Below are 7,315 nucleotides of genomic sequence, written 5' to 3'. Positions count from 1 at the left end.
TAATGCCCAGTGTTGCTTAAGAAAACTATAAGGTGGCTTTAAGGTTTCTCTCCTTTTTTCCTTAAAATCCTCAGGATTTTAAAATGATGTAGGTTCTAGTCAAATGCTTTCACTTAAAAACAATTTCTTAAGAAGTACCAAAAGCTGCCCTATGTGCTTTCCCACGCAATTTGTGGATCTTCAGTGCATCCGGGGAAAGGGTAAGTAGCAAGGGTGTTTGGGGAAGGGGCAGGAAGCCTTTGTTTTCAGGGCTACGAGGCTTCATTTGCCTAAGAACAACTCTGGGGCTATAGATGAACATCTGGAGTAGAGAAGGAGAGGGAACAGGTAGGGCTGAGTTCAGGAGGGGGTTGGGGGTGGGGAGGCTGGAGAACAGGACAGAGGAGGAACCAGGAGGCGTGCAGAGGGAGAGAGGTTGAGGCAGTGGGAAGACAGGGAGCAGAGCTCTAGAACGGACTCAGCACCATTCTACAGGCCAGCCTTAGCACCGGGAAGGAAAGCAAAACCTACAATTTTTGGGAAGGTTTTTGACATCCAAGCTTGAAGTGTTTTTTAATTAAACCCAAATTTACTAGAAATCTCAATGAACTTGAGTACCCATTCTGAGCAGCTGCTTGGATGCTGGATTTGAGGCTGGGTAAAGATACAGACAGTTGGGTTTTTAGTGGAATTTCTAGCATCTCTGTAAATGGATCGTCAGGCTGATTCTTCAAAGGCACATTGGACTCCTCTCCAGTCTCTTTCTCAAAAAATGGTTTATATCAGTGATTCTGGAATTTCCTTGTGGACCGGCAGCACCCGGAGGTCATGTTAAAATACAGATTCCTGGGTCTTGATCCCAGAAATTCTGACCCAGTAGGTCTGGGATCTGCCAGATATTTTATACTCTAAGTCATTTTACATTTCTCATTACCCCTAGCTGTCATTAACCACACTTGGAGAACCACTGGCCCAAATAGCCAACACATACAACATCAGGGTTGGAATGTTTTCCAAAATTAGACTGTTGACCCAGAGTCTACATTTGGAAAAAATCTACATGCTGCTGCTGGTGGAGCTTTTGAAAATGCAGCCGACAGCATCCAAAGCATAATAAAAACACAGGCGTCCACACATTTCTGAGTTCTGGCGCAAACAAAAGAGAGCACTCCCAACCGACTCCTCCTCCCCACACCAGCAACTGTACATTCCAGTGGCAACTACTCACCTTTGCCAGTGCTGGGGGCAGTTTGTCAGATGATTGTCCTAAAGCAAGAGAATGTGCTGCAGAAGCATCTGGTAATCCCTATATTAAGGATAAATATCGGCTGGCCTTTATTATCACCCGTGAGTTGTTTTAAAGGCTTGGCTGGTGGGAACCAAGTGTGGTTGTTTGGGCATGATCCTAAGAGGGAGAAGAAAGGCAGGCACCTTGCAGGATGGGGTCAGAACTCAGCACTCAACTCTCGACTAGTTGAGTGAAGCACAAGACAGATTCCAGTCCTATCGCTTCCCATTAGCTTCCCCCAACTAGCTGCGTGACCCTCTGGTCAGTCTGGCCTCCGCCTGTCCGTCTGTAAGGACAGACTCTAGTTTCTGAGCTGCGTTTCCCTCTGAGGGAAGAGGGCTGCCGGGGGGTTGGGGGGGCCTGGCCCCTTACCTTACTGCAGTCATGGCCTTCCAGAAGCATGTCTCTGCTTTGCCCCTGTACATTGGCACCCTGGGATATTTTGTTTGAAAGGTGACACATGTAACTTAAGAAACACCTGAGGACCAATGACCTTGAGGGTCCCTTCTATTTCTAAAATCGTGAGTGTTTGATCCTTTTAGAAGTCATGGCACAAAGGATCCTTGAAACCCTATTTCCAGTTCCTCAGCTCTGGTGATTGTGGACTACTCGCAGACAAGTTTTTGGTAAAAATGAAGATGTTTGAGAATTCTCCGCCTCGCTTTATCCTCAGCAGTCTTAAGAGGGCTGTGGTGGGAGGGTGAGGATAAGGGTAGGGGGAGGGAGGGTAGAAGGCTCTCCAAACGACTGGCTCAAGGTCTTCGACCAACTCTGCCCCAGACTGAGCCGTGCCCCTCCAAGGGGTGTCCCTGTCTGCAGGGTTGAGAATCACTTCCCCAGCAAACCACTGCTCGTGCAGGAAATGGAGCTGCGTCCCCACACACTCTGACTGTCCTTCCCATCACTGGGGTCCTGGTAGGACTGTCAGTGAAGCTGATGGCCATGTGACCCATGTTGGCCATCACAGCGCTCTCCCAGAAACGTGACTCGGGACACAGAGGCGAATTCATTTGTAGCCGGTCATCCTGAGTGGGGGGGGGCATTACCTCCTGCTGCTTTCCGTCCCAGAGTCCTGGGACTGCCCTGCTTTCTGTCCTTCTTGAGACCTGGCTGCCTTTCCTTTGGAGTCTCTAAATTATCCCGGCTCTTCCTGGTTCCGCAGCTCTTTCCCATTGCTGGAAAGAACCCCAGGCTTTCTTTGTATCAACATTTCTCTCACCAAGGGGCTTCACCAGGCTCATGTGCTCATTCTGGGTAATTCAGAGTCACCAGGGGCCCTACTCACTTGCCCTGGGGATGCACACCTTGATTGTACAAGTGTCATTGAGCTTCCAGGGGTGGGCAGCGTGCGTCTTCTGAAGGAAGAAGCAATGTTGTTGCGGTGTCACTGAATTCTGCATTACTGTCCCTGTGACACAGGATTCCAGGACCCATCGTGAAGCCCTGAGGGCAGAGCTCATCAGAAGTCAGCGACTGATTAATTCATTCATCAAAAGAATGAGCCCAGAAACTGAACACCCAGAGTTAGTTTTCACATTAATTTAGTTCAGGCAGTTCAGAGCCCTGCACCTGGAGCCATGCATCCCTGGTTTGTAATTTGGTTCATTGTCTTACTTATGATTTAAAAAAAAAAAACGACTTCAGACCCTGTGCAGGTCTTTCAAAGGGTATGATTTTCTGCTATGCTCCTGTGTCTCCCAGGGGGCAGCAGAGGCCCAGCTCCCGCCCGGAAATGAGTGAGTAGAACCCTGGGGGAAAGCAGAGAAGCATCCAAGGGCAGTGGGCAGGGAACCAGCTCCAGGTTGGGGTCCTTCTCTTCTTCTGTCTGAGGGTTCCCTCCCTACCTGGTTGCTCAGTGTTGGCCTCCCTGGTCCCCATCAAGGGACTTCAGAGTCTTCAGAGGGAAAGATTTAGTAAACAGAAATGAGAGGAGAGAAACTGGGGGTGTTCCCCCTGGGGCAGAAACCTGGAGGAGACACTGAGGAAGAATGGGATGCTCCCTTGTGCCCCAAATTAATCCTGGCTCGGGAGCCACCAGCCAGGTGCGCTGGAGAGCAATCAAAATACCCTGATGGTTGCCAGTTGATCTGGTTGGTTTTGTAGAACCCTTAAGTTCTTTTAAGGTAAACTTGGGGGCGCCTGGGGTGGCTCAGTCGGTGAAGTGGCCAACTCTGAATTTCGGCTCAAGTCCTGATCTCAGGGTCGTGGGACTGAGCCCCGTGTCAGGCTTAGCACGGAGTCTGGAGTCTGCTTGTCCTTCCCCCTCTGCTCCTCCCCTGTTTGCGCTCTGTCTCTCAAATAAGTACATAAAATCTTAAGAAAAAAAAAAAAGATAAACTCAAAGTTCTCTTTGGTAGATAAAATAGCCTCAGAGGTTTGAGTTGGGTGGGGATTAGCTGCCCCCCCCCCAATTTTGCTCGAGTTTCAGACCAAATTCACACAGGCATGTATTTCTTAATTAAGTGTTTATTCTGATGCAGGCCCCCTAAAGTTCATACAGCCTGTTCCCTAAGCTTATGAAGTCCCAGCTTTCTGACATGGTGGGTGCTGAGGCCACACTTTGCATGAAAAGCTCATTCAAGGCAGGTGATCCCCTGGAGTCGGAATTCTAATATCCTTATTGTCAGCATCCAACAAGCAGAATCTTGCCACACCAGTCATCTTTTATAGGAGTGATGAAGGAATCCGGTGCCTTCCTGTGGAGTGCAGGCAAAAAGGGCTTCCCGGAATCTAAATCCTCTTAGTGCAAGAGTGGGGTATGTGTCAAAATATCTTGGCCAGTGCTCATACCTGACTGTTTTAACTCTGCTCACACAAATATGGAGTATGTCTTAAATATGTTAGCCAACCACATAGCTACCTTTATTTATGAAAGCCCATGGCTCCCATTCATCATGCTTTTCAACAAGTCATTAGTAAGTCAGTAAAAGATTCATTCGGCAAAGCCTCAGGTATTGGCAGGTGTGCATGGAAGAGGTGTCCCGGAAGAGTGACGGTCTTGAGGAATCCAAGAGTTGCTCACTGGTAATATCACGCTGGACTGCTACAGTATTAAGGCAGTTCCAGCCATCACAGCACTATCTTTATTTTATTTTATTTATTTGAGAGAGAGAGAAAGAGTGCGCGCGCGCGCGCGCACACACACACACACACACGAGCAGGGGCAGAGGGAGAAGCAGACATCCCGCTGAGCACGGAGCCTGATGCGGGACTCGATCCCAGGACCCTGAGATCGTGACCTGAGTCGAAGGCAGCCGCTTACACTGACTGAGCCACCCAGGCGCCCCACAACACTATCTTATTAAGAGCACAGTGTTTCAACCTGTTTGGTTTACCCAAGCAAGAGCAATGAGATGAAAGTCAGTGAACGATCAGAATGTTTGGTGAGAACACTCAGCCTTGTGTCCTAAGTGTCATTTCCAATTTTAAAGGAGTAAACATTGTTTACCACAGCAATTATTAAAAATGCATTTTATATTAAAGATACGTAGCGTCAGGATAAGTGTCAGCAGTCCTCGGGAGAAAGCTATTAAAATGGAGGTTCCAGCGTTAACAGAAAGCCCTTTCTTGGTCTTAGAAACTCAACTTCCTGATGATGAGATATACAACAGATACAGATGTAACTTAAATTTTAAGGGTGTTGGTAAATTTTAAAGCCTTGATCTATCTAGATCAAGGTTTTGCAACCCTGGCACTATTGACATTTTGGACTGGAGAATTCTCTCTTGTGGGGGGCTGTCCTGTGTATGATAGGACATTTAGCAAGATCCCTGGCCTCTGCTCATTAGATGTCCGTCGTCACACCCCAGCACCCAAGTGGGAACAGTTGTAAATCTCTCCAGATACTACCAAACGTCCCCTTGGGGGCAAAATCAATCTCTGTGGAGAACTGTTCTAGACCAGGTCCAATGGGATAACCCAATGCCTTACCAGAGATGTGGAATCTCAGACAGTCTCTCAGACTTACTGAATAAGACTCTGCATTCTAATAAGACTCCAGGAGGTCCATGTGCCCACACACCTGGCTGATTTCACATCCATGTCCCAATACCTCCACTGAGCAGCCCCTCTGAGCCGGATGTGTGACTCAGTTTCTCATTGTAGGAAGCTGATGAAGCCTTACTGCATAACCTACGCCTTCAGATCGAAGCCCAGTTTCTACAGGACGACATCAGTGCAGCAAAGGACAGGTACAAAAAGGTAACCGTGAACCTTCTGAAGCCCTTCCCCCTGATAACCCAGTTTTGGTTTGGCCAAACAAGACCAGGGCCCTTGTGGCTGACACATGAGCCTGCTATAGTGTGTATTGCCCCTGAACCACATGGGTGATGGGTTGGTTGCCGGATGGCCCTTTGTGAGCCAGACGTGTGTAGAGGAGGAGGGCTTGGGAACTCATGTCTGTGGAGTCCATTACAATTTCCAAGTGATTTTGCATAGATCCATTTTGAGTAAGCTAGGATCTGTCAGTCTCAGAAAATGCAGAAATGCAGAAAATGCAACATATGTATATTAGCTCTGCCTCCAAGCCAATGAGTTGGCATTCAGGAGCTTCCTGTCATGTAGCACTCTGCTCTGCCTCCCACCCCCGCTAGCTTCTCACAGGCCTGACTTTGGGGGGCCTTGGCATACTGGACAAATCCAATCCTGGAGCTGTGTAACTGTGGGCAAGTGGCCTTCCCACTCTGAGCTGCCTCATCTTCAAAATCCAAATGCCAGACTCTCCTTCCGCACAGCAGTGTGGTGAACAGTAGTGGACCTGTGAGCCTGGCTGTGGTCCTGGGGGCTGAGCTCTCTGGTGGGCTGTGGCCTCCTTCATGCCAGTATCCGCAGCTCTGCCTCCAGATGCCCTCCAGGCAGTGGAGGGTGGCTCTGCCTCATGGGCCATGGGCCCCTGGAGCAGCCCCAGCCAGTGACAGTATGCATTGGTGGGTTCATACCCCAGCTGCCTCTCACCTGCTGTTCTGCGCAGCTTCCAGGGAGCCCCATGAGGCCTGAGCGTCAGGTGCCCACTGTGGTAACTTACCTGGTAACACGCTCCTTATTGGCTGCCTTCCCTTTCCTGTCTCACTTCTCCCTCCAACAACGTTTCCTGGCATCTTCACCCACATAAACTGCACTCAGACCCGTCTCTCAGGGACTATAGCTTAGCCAATCCAGGCTACTATAACAAAGTACCACCGACTGTGTGGCTTAGAAGCAACAGAAATTTGTTTCTTACAGTTCTGGAAGCTGGAACACTGAGCTGGGACCTGAGCAGGGTCAGGTTCCGGGGAACGTCCTCTTCCTGGCTTGCAGACGTCTCTCTCCTTACTGTGTGCTCACCTGGGCTTTCCTCGATGCCAGCTGTTTGGTGTCACTTCTTCTAACGACACTGATCCCATTGTGGGTCCCCACCCTCATGACCCGATCTAAATCTAGTTATTTCCCAAAGGCCCCTCCTGCACACCCCATCCCAGTGAGGGTTAGGACTTCCCCATGTGACATTTGGAGGGTCAGAATGTTCAATCACTAACGGTCTGCTGCTGGGGAAACTGAGGCAGCATGCGAGTGTAGGTAAGACACCTGGTACAGTCTGGAGCCCGGTGTGTGCTCAGTAGCATTAGACTCTCTTCCTGCCTCAGTGTGGACCTGCCTGCACCCAACGGAAGGCCCCGTTGCTCACCCTGAAGGGGTCCCCGTCCCTTTGGCATTCTTCTGCCTTTCCACCGGGCCTGGCTTGTTTCCTCCTCCCCACCTGCCTTCTTGCCCATGTTATACTTTGCAGGAATCCTGGGAGCAGTGCCTGGGGCAATCTCTAAAGCAACTGAAAGCATTCTTTGAGGCCATTTAGAACAACGATAATAGTGAGAAGCCTCTGTGCATGAGCTCATTGGTCCTAATACCAGCCTCATGAGATAGTGTCATAGGGTAGGCTCCCTAGGAGCAGAGTCCAAGTGGTGATTTTTGTGTGATTGCTGTATTAATGGTGAGCTCCCAGGAGGAGACGAGGGGGAACAGGGGCACAGGGGTGCGAGCTGAGCAAGGGTGTGAGCTTAGCTGGAGTCTTGC

This window comes from Ursus americanus, chromosome 22 (genome assembly GCF_024610735.1).
Source record: "Ursus americanus isolate L20-20 chromosome 22, mUrsAme1.1.p, whole genome shotgun sequence".
NCBI lineage: Eukaryota > Metazoa > Chordata > Mammalia > Carnivora > Ursidae > Ursus > Ursus americanus.
The sequence above is the reverse complement of the archived record's forward strand: the minus strand, read 5'-3'. Positions refer to the sequence as shown.